This window comes from Dioscorea cayenensis, chromosome 9 (assembly GCF_009730915.1).
Source record: "Dioscorea cayenensis subsp. rotundata cultivar TDr96_F1 chromosome 9, TDr96_F1_v2_PseudoChromosome.rev07_lg8_w22 25.fasta, whole genome shotgun sequence".
Lineage (NCBI taxonomy): Eukaryota > Viridiplantae > Streptophyta > Magnoliopsida > Dioscoreales > Dioscoreaceae > Dioscorea > Dioscorea cayenensis.
Genome location: NC_052479.1, coordinates 18,167,479 through 18,184,201, shown reverse-complemented (window position 1 = coordinate 18,184,201; position 16,723 = coordinate 18,167,479). Strand labels below are relative to the sequence as shown.

At 32.6% G+C, this 16,723-nt stretch overlaps 1 non-coding gene across 1 annotated transcript; it reads right to left on the bottom strand.

Annotated features, from left to right (window-relative positions):
* Nucleotides 1-263: 263 nt before the first annotated feature.
* LOC120269887 lies at nt 264-370 on the bottom strand. The gene has a single exon (XR_005539515.1). It is a non-coding gene; the product is annotated as a small nucleolar RNA R71 (small nucleolar RNA).
* Between the last annotated feature and the right edge of the window lie 16,353 nt (nt 371-16,723).

Below are 16,723 nucleotides of genomic sequence, written 5' to 3'. Positions count from 1 at the left end.
TCCACATGTTATAGCAGTCTGCACAGTTCAATGGTTTGGCTAATGAGGATCCAAAAAGTCACATAGAGAATTTCTTGGGAGTTTGTGATATGCTCAAGATCAATGGTGTTACGGATGATGCAATCAAGTTAAGGGTCTTCCTATTTTCCTTAAAGGGGAGAGCGAAGCAGTGATTATACTCATTACCTAGAGCATCAATCACTACATGGGAGGAGATGGTAGAAGCTTTTCTTGCCCGTTATTTCCCTTCCGTAAAATTTACAAAGCTTAGGAATGAGATCTCGTTCTTTGTGCAAATGGAATTGGAGTCTCTATTCGAGACATGGGAAAGGTTCAAGGAACTCCTGCGAAAATGTCCTCAACATGGGTTTCCCTATAGTGGATGATCATTCAGACTTTTTACAATGGTTTGAACCCAAGTATAAGACAATTACTTGATGCAGCGGCAGGAGGTACCTTAGGTAGCAAGACCCCCGGAGAAGCCCAGCAATTAATTGAAGAAATGGGGTTGAACAGCTACAAATAGAATGCTAGGGAGTAGAAGAAAGTGGCCGGCATCCATGAGATCGATGTGGTATGCGCTCCTCTTGTGTCTTGATCCATATATTGCACAAAAACTCCCAAAAGGTCTCTTCATAACCTATCTTTGCTTCATTTTCTTCTCTCAAGGCCTTGCAACCTATTTGCACAAAGGAACACCAAATACAATTTATGAGACATAAAACATGATAAAAATGATGCTCAATGCATGTAAAATATATAAAGAAATATATTAACTCAAGCACTTATCACTTTTCTTTTAGGATTAGTATGCTATTCTTCATGCTTAATTTTGATACCTTTTGTGCATAATTATCTCATGTATGTATAAATTTTTAGAATTTTTTTTTCTATTGAAACCCATGTTCATGATGAAAGGTGCTACATTTGTTTGTTTGCACTACCTTATGGTTGTTCTGCTGATGAATTGATAGATGCTTTTTGATTTGCAAACAAGTATGTAGTTGTTTGCAGATAATTTAATCCTCTATACATGGAATTTGTGAATTTACTTTATTGAAACCCATGCTTAAGCTTGGATTTTGATACCTCTCTTTGTATTGCACCAGATTGTAGTTTCTATCCAACTGTATTGGTTATAGAAAAAAAAACTTTTTGTCAAATTTAGCCATTTATTTATTTATTTAATTTTTTTTTTGTGTGTGAGAGTTAGTTTCTTAGATTATGTTTATATTGTAACTAAATGGCATTTGATTTGCTAGGAAGTGTTAAGTTTGCGCATAGATTTATGCTTTATATCTAAATGGCAATTATAATTGCAAATTTTGGGGTCATCATATTGTAATGATATCTTATTTGTTTCAATGTTGACATTTTGTTGCATTATTTGTTGGATAAATCTTTACTTTAGGTGTTTAAATACTTAAATTCATATAAAATCATGTGGTTTCATTGGTCTAGAGTCTTGAAATATAGACTCAAGTTTATAATGAATTGCTGAAGGGACTAGATTTTCACCAACATTTATCACACAAGTTTTTAGCTTTAGAGTGTCATGAAGCTTGAATCATTAACTGATGATGTGAGTCAAGTGAAGAATGCTATAGGTAATATAAGTGACTTAAAAACTCAATTTCTGATTATGATGAGATTTTATGATGGAGAAATTTGGATCAAATATTCCTCCACCAATGATTTTAGATATAAATTTGATCTTAATGATGATAATTTTTAGTGCTATACTTATAAATTTCTAGTTGCAATTTAATTTGATGAATTTTAAATTTTCTGATAATCATAGAGGAAAACATTGGGGCAAGAAGAGAGGAACAAAAAAATACTCAAGGTAACTAAATGTACCTTCATATATTACTTTTACTTTGTTGTTCACAATTGTATTTCTATAGCAATTTTATTTGATGGATTTTAAATTTTTATGATTTTTAATAAAGGAAGACAATGAGAAAGAAGAGGGAACAAAGAAACTCAAGGTAATTCAATTAATGTTCATGATGACTTTTTACTTCATTTTGTTTGTTGGTGACAATTGTATTGATGGATTAGAGATTTGTTAATGATGGATTTTTTGTTGTGATGGAATGTTGAATCATTTGTATGGATTATTTGTATTTTTGGTATGAATAGAATGTTGGATCATTTGTACGGATTATTTGTATTTTTGGTATGAATGAAATGATGGATTTTGAATATTTAATGGGATAATTTTTTTATGGATCATTTGTATTATTTGTATTTTGTATGAACAATGTTTTTCATTTGTGCAATAAATTGTGCGTGGTTGTGTGAAAAAAGAAATTCTATTGCCAATACATATATTGAAATTGTATAAGAAAACAATAATCGAAATTCTGTTGCTACAAGAAAAATAGCAACGGAAAAAAGAAAATCCATTGCTAATAAGAAAACAACAATCGAAAATTCCGCTGTTATAAGAAAAACAACAACGGAAAAGAAAAGAAAATCCATTGCTAATAAGAAGACACTAACTTGCTATAACAAAAATAGCAATGAAAAAAAAAAATTATGTTCCAAATAAAAAAACAACGACCTAAATTCCATTGCTAAACGAAAAAAACAACAACGGAAAAAAAAAGGAAAATTTGTTGCTAATAAGAAAACAATAATTGAAATTCCGTTGCTACATAGCAACATCCGTTGCTAATAAGAAAACTACAACCGAAATTCTGTTGCTACAAGAAACATCGCAATGGAAATATTATGGATTTTGTAGTTAATGAAGACATAGCAATGGAATTTCATTACAAATACGATAATAGCGACGGATATTCCGTTGCTAAAACAAGTAAATATTAGTAAAATAAAAAATTTTGTTGCTATAACAATAATAGTGACGGAATCATCTATTGCTATGTACAAATAGTGGCGGAAATATAGCAACGGAACTTATGTGAATCATGAAAAAGTGAATATTTTATTATTATATTAATGATAGAGTTCTTATGTTTGGCAACGGAAGACTCCGTTGGGACAACATAAGAAATAATGACATAATGTTATAATACTGATGAAATGTAAATAGCGACATGAGTATAGCCGTCGGAATGACTCTGTTGCTAATTCCGTTGCTAAATATTCATAGCAACGGAAATCTAGTTTTTAGCGACAAAAAAATATGTTTCCTTTTCTAGCATTACTTATAGCGACATTAAATAATTAACTTGCCTAACAAGAACTATGAGGACAAAAGATGACCATACCAACAGGTGAAAAAGTAAAAGAAAGTCTAAAGGTTGTCTCTTACAAAACTTATAGCATGTATGAATATCTAAAAAGACTGGGGTTAAATAGGGCAGGGCACAACACCATTGAAGGTCCATAAAATCCAAAAAAAATGATGAATATATGCTCGACATGCTCAATGAGAAAACGATAATTAACCAAACCTTCAAGAAGTATGGTAGTTGGTGAATCTTCTAAATTTTAACAAAGAATTTAATGAGATATATGTTAACCAATACTTAAACCATGTGGACCATTAGATATTTATAGTTTTAATTAATGTATCGATTAGCTGATCCTAATGTTTTGCTTATCTATAAGAAAAAATATGGCTTTTACACAATTACTGGTATAGATTATTAGACTCAAGGCACAATTTCCATATTATTCTAAAAGGATAATTCATCCTAATAATTCTATTGAGTTTACATCAAAATTATTTTATGATTATTGTGTGGTATTTAGAATACAACTTAAGCATCCAGTAGCTCATATATATACTCGGAATGGGCTAGCAAAAGTCATTAATAATAAAAGAACTCTACATTATTTCTCATCTAATATTATTAAGGACAAAATGACATATAAGTGTATGGAGTCATGTTATTTTTTATGCTATAGCCTAAATACAGATCTGACCTATTGCGTGTAATTTATATTCATCACAACAATTTATTGTTAGCTAAAAGTTTGATATTTCACATATAATGATATTAGGTTATGCAATATATATGCCAATAGCATAGTCATAACATTCAAACGGCAAACTTGGTATATATGTTGGCTCTCACTTTTCATATTTTCCCCATAGTTTTGCAAATGAATCCTCAATTTTTGAAAAGTGCTTTTCCCAAAAGCACCACATGACAAGCTTCTGAAAAAAAAAACAGCATTTCAGGTTTTTTTTATCCGCTTTTGCTTTTGTTGGAAATCCAATACTAACAATTTTTTTCTGAACTCAGATGTGCTTAACTAATAAAAGAGTACTTCTGGCATTCTAGAAGTTAATCCAAACAACTCAAAGTATCTTTGCATCTTCCTTTCACATTGATATCCTCCTTTGTTTCCTTTTCTTTTCGTCCTGATCTCCTCTATGATTTTCCCGCTTCTTTTTTTTTTTATTTTATCTTGTTTTCTCTATATATATATTTTTATCTTTTCTCACTTTTTTAATTATTTTTTCTTCTCATCCTTTTTTTATTTTTTTTATCTCCTCTTCTTTCGGTGTTTTTTTTCTTTGTTTTTTTATTGTCATCTCCTCTTTTTTGTTTTTCCTTCTTTTTAATCTTCATAGCCTCTCTCGAACATTTTCCCCTCTTTAGGATCTTGGTCTTCCTCAAGTCCTTGAGTCTTTCTTCTCTTCTTCTTTTTCTCCTCCTTTTTTGGTCTATGTTCTTTTTTTTTTCCCCTTTGGAGCTCTTCCCATTCTTTTTCCTTTTATTTATTTTTTCTTTTTGTTGTTTTTTTGTTTTTGGTTTGTGAACTTCAGGGTTGATTAAATTCATCGGCACAAATGTTTGCATTTTATAACGCTGTCACCACAAAACTTTTTTTTATAATACAAAAGCCTCTAAATTTTTCTCGGATTGCATCTATGCCCATTATGACCTGTTTAAAGGTTGTTTCCAGCGAGTTTGCTAATGTGACGCTAATGTGGCGCTTACATCACGCCGGAAACAGCCTTAAAACAACCATCATGGGCACATGTGCAATTGGAGAAAACTTAAGTGGTTTTGTGTTATAAAAAAATTTTGTTACCACAGCGTTATAAAGTACAAATATTTATGGTCATCAGTGAAATGAACGTTGAACTTCATGATTACCATAATTTTTTTATCCTATCTTTCCCTTTATTTTTTTTAAAATATCTTTTCTGGATCATTATCCCTTCTTGTTCTTGGAGATCAGTAATTTTTTTAACTTTTATTTATTTAATTTTAAAATTAAATTTTATTTTTTTCAAAAATTTATATAATATGATTTTAATTATTTTTAATTTATTATTAGTTTATTTTCATATATACCAAATAATTTGCAGACTTTTTTTGCAAACTAATTAAAAAAATGAAGGTAAATATATATAGTTTGTATTAAAATATATTCTACATAATAGTGATGGGGTGCAAGTGGGTCCTGCTTGGGTCAAAAATCGTTGAAAGGGATGGACACATTTCGAGTGCGAACCGCGTAGTGTACGTCATTAAATACCCAAATTATCCCAGATTTATAGTAATATTATATTTTTATATGAGAATAAAATAATGATAATAATAAAATGAAAAACAAACAAATAAATATAAATTGAAATGCAATAATATTAAAAGGTTTCAATTAAAAAAAAAAAGGTAAAGAATAGAATAAAGCAATGCAAAAGATGATGACCGACCACGCGGAATCCCGATTATTCTATTCCTCGCATGCTTTCCTTTCTAACTTTATTCTTTCCTTTCTACTCCATTATTTTTTTCTTGTTAATTTACAAAAATGCCATGAAAAATGCGAGGTTTTCCATTTCAACTATCTTTAATTTCGGAGTGTAAATTGAAAAAGGTTTTTATAATATATATATATATATATATTAATTACCAGAATAATCTTATTTGAAAATATATAATAAAAACAGACGCAAAAGAAAGAACAAATTCCCTTCGCTTTTGAGTCTGTTCTTTCTTTTTTTTTATTTTGCAAATTAATAAAAACAAATGCTTATAAAACAATACCTACCAGGAGAACCATACAAAAAATAAAAAAAAAAAGAAAAAAACTAGAAAAGAAACCAAAGGCAAAAAAAATAAAAAAAAATAATTACACAATAATATATATCACAACCTTTTGTACAATTCATTAAAAAAAATCAAAATCAAAATGAATTATATTACGATTATAATCACATTTTTTTTAAATGCATCAGTTTATAAAGCTTCACTATCTCTCATTCTTTTTCATTGTTTATATTTTAATGTCTTCAATTTTTTTTTAATTAGCTTACATATAAACCAAAACAAATGTTTCATTTCAATTATTACTTGTAAATTGGCCCAAAAAAATCATGTTTAAATAACTCATAATAATGTAAATCATTGACAAACATATTTTCTACAAAACAAATAATTTTCAATCATTATAATTTGCTTTGAAAGGTTTAATGAATTATTGAATACAAACTTAATGAATACAATTAAACCTTTCTATCAGTAATACTATAATTAATGCAAACAAATATTCAAGTCCAATAATATTTTAAAAAATATTTATAATTGTCCTTTGAAATTCTCTCATGCAGATTTATACATCTACTTTAAATATATGTATAGATGATAATAGTAGTAGTTGTATAGTAATAATAATAATAATAATAATAATAATAATAATAATAATAATTAAAAATAATTACCATTAAAAAATTAGTTTTTAAAAATAATAATAACTTACAAAAAGATTTTAAAAATTTTGAATTGTGTGATTATTTAAAAAATAATTATTTTAATAATAATAATAATTTTTAAGTATGCCTTAAAAACCCAAGAAGATTTAAAAATAATAATAACAACAACATATTTTTCCAAAATAAATGCAGTTAAAAATAGATTTTTAAAAATTAATGATAATTTAAAATTTGTTTCAAAAGGCAAAAATATTTTATTTTTGTGATTTTTTAAAAACATGTGTGTCCATGAAAATTTTAGCATTTTTAAAAAATTCACTCATCACTTAGGTAAAAAATCACTATGTTTGATGTGATGTTTCAAAACCTATGTTGGTAAAAAAATTTACATAAGTTATTTTTACAATTAAAAAAAAAAGACTTATGTTGGTAAAAAGCCCAATTGAAAATTATGAAGGATCACTATGATTTTATAGATTACAAAAGTAGATGGAATTATATGGTTCTTTTTAATAATTATAAAATAAATATTTGGATCTTTTTGAACGAAATGTGGATAAGCTATATATTAAGAGTGGGTTACTGCCTCAACACAATTATGCCTTCATCCTGAGTTGAGGTTTAAACCCATTTCGTCGATAGAATATGAACACCCTACACAATGGACCCAATGCTAATAAACCATGAGGTCGTTGATAATATCTTAATTTGTCATGTGATTATACAAATTATATAATTTTTTTTAAAAATAAATTTATTTATTAATTATAATTGGTATAATTATCAAAATAGTCCATTTATTATTCAAAAGCAGCCCCATTAGTCCCTCTTTCATAAATCAGACTTTTTAGTCTTAGTATTTTCTTAATTATTTAATATTAAAAAGGTTGCATCATCAAATTCTAATTATGAGAGTAATGGCTAGGACTGCAAACTAAAATATGTTTTTTTACCTCATAAGGGTAAAAAGCATAAGGGTTTTCCTGGAAAAAACCAATATTTTAGTATTATTTTAAAAAATGCACTCATCACTTGGCTAAAAAACATATTTTTGTTTGCAGCCCCTAGGCATTACTCTCATAATTAAGATTTGCTGACGCAACCTTTTTAATATTAAATAATTTTAAAAAAATAAAAAAAGAAAAGTAACAAGAAAATATATAACTGATTCGGATCAAAAATAACAGATCCAAATCCAGCACTAATTTATGGACTAAAGAGGTTACTTTTCAATAATAAAGAAACTATTTCGATAATTATATCAAAAAATAATTTAATAGATATATTTATATAGACTAAGCCAATCCTAAGTTGGAGCTAGGAATCACTTCCTTAGAACTCAAAAGCGGTCATCCATGGCTAATCCTAAAGGACCTTTCTTTGCTATTTGATTACCATTCCTTCTTTGGCGCTCTAACGAATGTGTTTTTCTTCAAGCTATCTGAGAAGAAAATGAAACTCACTATGGTTCATGAGAGAAAAAGCTTTGCATTCCCCCAAGCACTAATGCCTTGGAGAACTCAAAACCCTCATCCATCCAATCACCTCATCCTCTTCCTTCTCTCCCTCCTCTCAAGGAAATTAAGCAAGTGAGCAACCTAGGGGGTATAGGCAACTGCTGCTCTTTTCCTCCTTTCTTCAACAACTCCAACTCGCACAACACCCTTAACCCTCCACCCTCTTAGACGATCTCCTCAACATCAATAATCATCCCCACCTCTTTACATCTTCCCTATCCTCCATGAATTTCAGAGGATTGGAGTGGATTCAAACCAATTGTTTTGGATTGTAATCCATTTAATATTTTTTCTTATTTTCCCTTTACCTATTTTTTTCAAAAAATTTAACATTAAAGAGGGCACATCATCAACTTCCAATTGTAAGAGTAACACCAGCTAGTGAGTGGACTAAGGTTTCCCAAATTAGGAAGATGTGAGGATTGAAAAGGTACGAATTATAAAAATAGACTAAATGGGCAAACACATCTCACACAACAATTTTCTAAAGCAATCTAATCACAACAAATACAACATGAATGAAAAATATGGAAATGTGAACACTTGGGCTGCCTTCCAAGAGTGTTTGTTTAACGTCACGAGCAAGATGTTCAAGTGTTTCAAATTCAAGATGGTTCAAAGGATGGGTTTTTACCTGATGCATTCTTGAATTTAAATGATGACCCCGCAGGTAAATTCAATGAAAGGAAAGAATCAACATTTTGCATACCTAAGTCAATAAAGCATGCCGTTTATACCTTGTTGTTGGAGACGTTGCTTGCACGGCTAACTTTAGTACACAATTTCTTCTATGATCTTTCTCCTTCGTTCTTTTACCTCTTCTTGTCTGGTGGCATTGAGGGTGGGTCGTCTTGTGGCTTCTCTGGTGTTTCCTCTCCCCCATCCCCATCACCAACATCTTGCAAGTACTCATCTAGTGGGCTCAATATAAGCGCCTCCTACACACAATCTTCAACTAGAAATTCTATGTTGTCAAGCATATACGAGGTGTCATTGAGCTCCTTTGGGTGCTTCATGGAATCAGGAATTTTGAAGACGGCTTCTTCACTCCAGGCACACAGTGTCATTTTCCCGTCTTGGATATCCATAAGAGCTCGGGAAGTGGCAAGAAATGGTTGGCCAAGTATGATGGGAACATCTGTGTCTTTGTCCACATCTAGAATGACAAAGTCGGCCTTAAAGACTAACCCATGATTCTTGGCAATAACATCACTCACAATGATTAGAGGATGTTGAACAGATCAGTCAGCAAGCTTAATGGTTATTCTTTTTCGGTTCCAAGTCTTGTAAGCCCAACTTAAGAAAGAGCTTGTATGGTATGACGTTGAACTTGCACCTGAATCGGAAAGAGCCTTCTCTACAAGTGTGTCCCCTAAGTGACATTCCATAATTAGACCACCTAGGTCTTTGATTTTCTTGGGTAACTTACTTTGATGGCCGAACAATTTTCTACAAGAGACACCATCGAAGTTTCCTCTGGTTTTTGTCAATTTGTGAGCAACTCCTTCATGAATTTGGCATATTTAGGCATTTGGGAGAATGCTTCGACTAGTGGGAGGTTGATATGAAGTTGATTAATTATTTCCAAGAACTTCTTGAGTTGGGTGTCCTCCTTGTCTCTCTTGAGTCTTGCATTGTATGGGACTTTTTGTTGATGTTTCCACACTTGTATCTTTTCACTATGAGGTTTATTCATTTTATCATGGTTGTCACTAGCTTCTTCCCATCAACGGAAGTAGTGCCTCTCACCATGTTCTTTCCCTTATCATTAGATGGCCTAGTGTTTGGCCAAAACTCAACTTCCCCACCACTCCTTAAAGTGATAGCTTGCAAATGTTCATCAGGGTTAGTCTCAGTGTTGCTAAGGAGACTTCCATGTGGCCTCTTGGCCAATGATACCACTAGTTATCCCAAATGCTTCTCTATATTCTGAATTGATGCTTATTTCTCACGATTGTTTCCAATGTGGTCAAATGGGAATCCGTGCATCATGAATTTTGCTGAGACATCTTCAATAGAGAATTTTTGTTTTGTTGGTGGTGGTTGTTGTTGTTGCTGAAACCCAAGTGGTTGTGGGAATTTTTGTTGGTTCTGATTCCCCCAATGAAAATTTGGGTGATTCATCCACCCGGGATTGTATGTTCCACTGTATAGATTCCGTTGCCCTTGATTCACATAATCCACATATTCTACAAGGTGGATTCAGGCACTGAGATGTGGCGTTCAGTGACATTGTGCCTTCCTCCACAAGTTTCACAATTCATGACCTGCTTAGAGCTTGGACTCACCCTTTCTGACCTTTTAGACATGAGCAAACTGACTTGTTTTGCTAACACCTCATACTTAGCATCATGGGCTGTTTTGCCATCTATTTCATGGACCTCAAGTTTGGGTCATCTTTGTTGTAGATCCCCAATGAGACTCATTCCTTGCCATGTTTTCAATCAACTATTCAGCTTCATCGGGGTATTTTTTTACTCAAAGAGCCATCAACTATGGCATCAATAAGTTGATAAGTTTGATAATCCAACCCGTTATACAATATCTGAATTCTCATTGAGGAAGCAAAGCCATGGTGTGGACATTTCCGTAGGAGGTCTTTGAACCTCTCATGAGCTTCAAACAATCACCACAAGAAATGTGGTTATTCCCTACTTGCTTTAGAGCTACATAATAAATTTCATAGCTAAATTTGTTGAATTGTCTATGATTACTATATTTCATAGGAAAAAATAAACACTTTGATGTGCCAAAGATTTCTCACCAATGGGAAGACCAAGGTTTATGAATGATTTTTAGTAGCTACGATTTGTTTTATAGGTAAAACATAGCCCTTCTTTCTACAAAATATATCTTAGAGAAAATATGTTCTAATTTTCTTAACGAATTGTAAAACGTAGCTAAAAGTTATTTTTTTTTATATAGAAGTTTTGTCTACAAACCAACTCTTTTGTATGGAAAAATAAATGCTTTGAGGTGCCAAAAATTTTCCACTAGCGGGAAAACCAAATCTTACGAATGATTTTAGTTGTTACAATTTTTTGTAGGCAAAACATCAATTTTATTTGTCTACAAAATATATCGTAGAGAAAAGAATTTTTAATTTGGACTATGAATCGTATAACCTAGCTAAAAGTATGGTTTTATTTTTTTGTCTATGAAATATATCCTAGAGAAGAGAGGGTTTAATTTTGGCTACAAATTGGGATCCTTTTTATTTTCCTCTATATACATTTTTATAATTGAAACCCCTAATTTCGAAATAAGAAACTACAATACCAATGCAACAGTATTAGGCTTAAACCCTTCAAGGTTATGTATACAAAGTTACACATCTACACAATTAACTACATGGTTTCCTATAATAATACATGTAAAACATGTGAATTTCTATTATATTTTTTATATGCATATATAAATCTCTTAAAATATAGGTATAAATATATTCTTATATTTTATTTTATATATTGTCAGTTATAAGTATTTATGAATTGATTTAATTTTTTGAAAATTTATATAATAAGTATTTATAGTATTTATGTGCCTATTGTGACTCCGTTTTTGGACATCTTTTAGGACTATATATTGAAAAAATATATATAATTGACTTTATATGTGTAAATTTGAAGTGCATTAGTTTTTATCTAATATAAAAATCTTATTTGTTTTGAAATTATATTTTTTATAAATAATTATTCAAAATAAATATGTTTCCAAAGATTTTAGCCTGCTTTCCCTTTTATAAAAATCCTTTTAAGATTTTATCTAATATAAATATGTTCAGTAGGCTAAGAAGTTACTGGAGCATGGGATTCATCCAATTAGGGTTGCTAAAGGGTACGAGCTGGCGCCCAGGATTCCTCCGTCAAGGCTAACATCGAAGTCACCCTCTAGGTATTACTATGGATCTTCTTCTGGATCTCTTGATTTTGTGGCGATTGATTTGATTTTGGAGCTTTTGGTGTAGAAATTGGAGAAAATGAAGCTGGAGAAGAATCGGGTGGCGGCGATGGCGATGGCGATGGCGATGAATGCGGAGATTTGGCACACTAAGGCGAGGTTGATGGAGGAGGTGCCAAATTGCATGGTTGGTTGTTAAAAAGGTTGGATTTTTTTCCTTAGGTTGGATTTCAATGTATGTTAAGGTAGTTATCGAGAGATCTACATACCCCTCTAGTGATTTTTGAGAATTTGGATTCAGATACTGTGACATTAACATTATGATTTGGGTTTATAATTATTTGAGAAACAATCCCTGTTGATTCCTTTTCTTTTATTGTGAATTTTTGAAATTTTTCTTGGTGTCAAGAGGTTTTTGTCCAGAATATTCTTGTTAATTCAGTGCTCTAAGGTTTTTTCTAGATGATTATTTTCAACTTTGATGCAAATAAATTGGAATTGCAGGTTTTGTTTTTAATTTGATTATTGGGTGTAAAATCATAGACTTATACCTTGCATATGTTATTTCATTTATTGGATGTAATTGTGGAAGTTTTTCTAAATATTGAGCCTTTAGTGCAAACTTGCATGAATACACTATCTTCAAAGATGTGTAATCAAGATCTACCTTTTTCATATGCTTCTTGCTTCTAAATTTGGATATTTATTTTACTTTGCATATGCTGTAATTGTCTAATACATGAAAGTTGAGCAGTAATATTGAGATATTCATGAAAGTTTCCTTGTTTTACCCCAAAATCAGAACCAATTTCATCATTTTTAGTGGGATTTTATGAGAGTTTTGATTTGGGTGTTGTTTGTGGTAGCTTGTGGTGTTTGTGATCATGAAATCTTGGAGTTCTTCTCTCTCTGACAAAATCAACCATACTGAGATCCACTGATTTTTTTTTTCTTTTGTGGTGTTTGCGGTAGCTCGGAGGAGTTGTTTGATCTCGAGATGAAGAGGAAGGAGGAGGACTCATGGTTCCCTCGCCGCATCTCTCTAAGGTCGTCTGCTACTCTTTGAATCATCACTCTTTGAAAACATGAGATTGATGCCATGTTTCACTTTTGATTTCTTTTTTTTTTTTATTCATTTGATGGTTCTAAGCATGAGTTGGAGTTTATCTTTGTTTTTTATGCTTGATTTACAATTAAAATACAAACTAAGATGATGTTTAAAGCATTGAGTGCTCTGGTCAATTGATTGGTGATGTGACCACCCACAAGTGCACGTTGTCATCAAGTAATACCCTGTTAGCGACACAGGGGTCATATTCCACGGGGCCAAGAAGCTATCCTTACTTCCTCTTTACTTGTTGTTTAGCCTACAAATTGGAGTGAAAATGTCCTAAACTAGCAAAATGGATTAAGAACTACTAAATGAGAATGCAAATATGCCAGGATGAAAGAGTGGGAAATCTAGAGCAAAGGACTGTCACTGATACTGATTCCCTCGGGGCTACTAATGCTTAAAAATGCTAAGGTTACAAGGCAGTGGTGATTTTGGGCCAAGAGATTCCTCAAATAGGTAATCCTGAATCCCTCGGTGATTACTCCTAATCCTGTATGAGTATTGGTCTGAAATTTCTTCCAACCAAATCCTCCTACGATTTCAATGTGGATAGAGATTTCTCAAATTAGGGTCAAACACACATCTAGGTTCATCCCTAATGGTTGAAAGGGTACAAATACATGAATCCCTTAGTGTATTCGTACACGAATCCCTTTCAAACTATGTGAGTCTAATACAAGGTCGCATCCCGCGCATCCAAGTACAACCTAGGAATTGAACCACAGAGTTCTCATGCAATTCAACACATCAAAGGACACAAAGCTAGAATCACAAAATCAAACCATATGCATTCAAAGCAAACTAACCAATCATACAAGAAAGTTGATAAGTGCTTGTGTATAAGTAATACGAAGTATACTTTTCTTACATTGAGATTTACTTGTATCAGATTTTATAGCTCATTCATGTGTATTTGTGTTCTTTTGTGCATTTAGGGTTGTGGAGACAAGTTTGGAAGAAAGAAAGCAAAAGTAGTTCGTGGACGTGATTGTGGATGAAATTCTTGTATCGAACAAGGGTCAAGGCATAAGTTGTGATCATAGACATGTGGGTGTGTGCCAACCTCCAAAATGCTTAAGTGAATATACAAATTGGATGGGCACAAAGGTAGTCACACTCATGTGTTTCAACTTGTGTAACATTTCCAAGAGCTTCATCAATGTGGTTTAATTAAAGATGCGACATGATCTACCACATGGATGTGTGCCCAATCATGTGTCCTCGATGAAGAAAGTGAATTCGGAAGTGTTTTGGCAAAGTATTGTTGCAATTTATTGTAGTAAAATCACTGTAGCAGTTTCTGTTCATAGCGCGCACGAAAACGCAACCTGGAAATCCACACGCCCATGTAGATGCCCGATGTCAGCCTTATAAATACTTCTTTGAGAGTTTTATTTGTGGGATTTTCTTCCTATCTTTAACTTATCTTTTGGGGAGAGTGCGGCTAGGGTTTGGAGATGCTTTTGCTATGTTTTAGGAGCAATTCTATGGCGTTCGATATAGAGTTCCTTTGGAGGAGAGCTATTGGGGGAGTTTTCATCAGCATTGATTCGGTTAGGTGTGCCCTAGGTTTGACAAGGGAACTTTTAGAGAAGTCAATGTGGCTCCTCTAGACCATCAACACGGACGACAAGGGAGTTTTCTCTATGGATTTGTTGCACTTACTTTTGATTTCATTGTTGATTTTATATTGCTCCATGGAGAGCTAAACCCCTAGTGGGTGTTTGGACTTGTAAACCCTAGGATGATTTTTTTTTTATTGATTTCTATTATGTTTCCTTTAATTGATGTTTTAATTGAGTTTCAATCTTGTATGTTTGTTGATTTGATTTTCCCTTAGAGTGACACTAGGGTTATGAATCTATCTAGGTAATTCTTTGAATGGGTGACAACTTCATTAGGATTAGACTTAGCAAATTGAAGAAGGTTGAGAGGATGAGTCGAGAGGTAGCAGAACGTCCCCTTTCCCTTCTGACATGATTTATCCTACCTCCATGTTCTAAGAGTTCTTTGTGGTCATGATAGAGTGAAGTGCTAAATGACAAACTCCACTGGGCTTAGTTGCATGAGCAATAGAGTGAAGTGTTGAAGTAATCCTTAGTGCTGGGGCTTAATTGTGACTAGGGATCTTTCACCTGAACCAAAGGGTTAGATCTATATTAGGGAATATGGTTTATCACTTGAAATCCCTAGAGCTCCAAGTAGTCATACACAGTGTGAGGCATCGAGAGTATCCCTTTCCGCTGGGGCATAGTGTAAATGACTAGTCATGGTTGACATTAGGTTTGGGACCATGTGTCTTTGGATTTTCACGACTTATTAAACCTTAATTAGGAGACATAGCATTAGTCTTGCACTTGAAGCAATAGTCCTAAGGTGAGCATTGTCCGAGTAGCTCATCTTACCATCGATTACCTCTCCTTACTCCTCTTGCTTTCTTTGATCTTTTACTCTTTTTTGCATTGATTTCTTTAATTCAACATCACAAATTGGTTTTCACTCTAGCTAAATAGCAATACTTGTGTTTCTAAGCAATGATTCCCTGTGGATTCGACTACCCATTCACCATGTTATTTTATTACTTTGACAACCCATGCACTTGCGGTATACACACGCAAGGGGTGTGTTACAAGTTCATCCCAAGGTTTACCAGCATCCGGTGACCTTGGGATTTAAGCATCCATACAAGAAAATACAAAGTTCATCATGATGAAAACAACTAAAACAATCATAAAAAAAACTCTCTCAAATGTTAGAAGCCGAATGATGCTTCGGATTGCATGAAAAACTTCTACACGGGTCACAATGGGGGTAGCTTCCCTCGTCGTCTCCAAGCTTCTACAAGTAGGATCAAGGGTGGATCTTGCTGAATCTTGCTTCTTCCTTTGATTTCCTCTTCAAAAATGTCTTCTTAAGCCTTGTTTGTCCTGGATTTGGAAGATGGAGAAGGATGGTAGGAGGTAGGAGAAGAAGATGTAGAAGTTGATGTCCAAAAATCCCTAAAAAGCCCTTTTAAAGACCTTCTCGGGATGGCTTCACAGCCTTGTTTATGGGTATGAAGGAGTCAGTAAGAGTCTCAGGATTTCATTAAAAATTTCATGAAGTGCTATAGTAAAATTCTACAATAACTGCTATAGTAAACTGGACATTCTTCAACCAGTTCACGGGCATCTTCATAGTCATCAGCAAACCCATCAACAAAACTTGAGGCTTTGCCATTTTCTATCTTCTTCGTGCTACAGTAACTTCTATAGTGCTGCTACAATATTGGGCTCTAAAATGATGTTTTCGGTGTCATTTTCCTTCTCTTTTGAGTTGTCAAGTTCACTAGGGCATCCTTAAGACCTATAACACGAAAAAGACCCGTTAAACCACAAAACAACAATAATTCCTCGATTTATACATAAATAATACAACATATATATGTATAGAATACACATCTTTAGGCGTTTATCAATTGGTTCCATGGTATTGATTAAATTGTTGGATTGCTATAATTCCCCTTTTAATTGTGATAAAATTGCAATTATTATAGAATCCTAACCA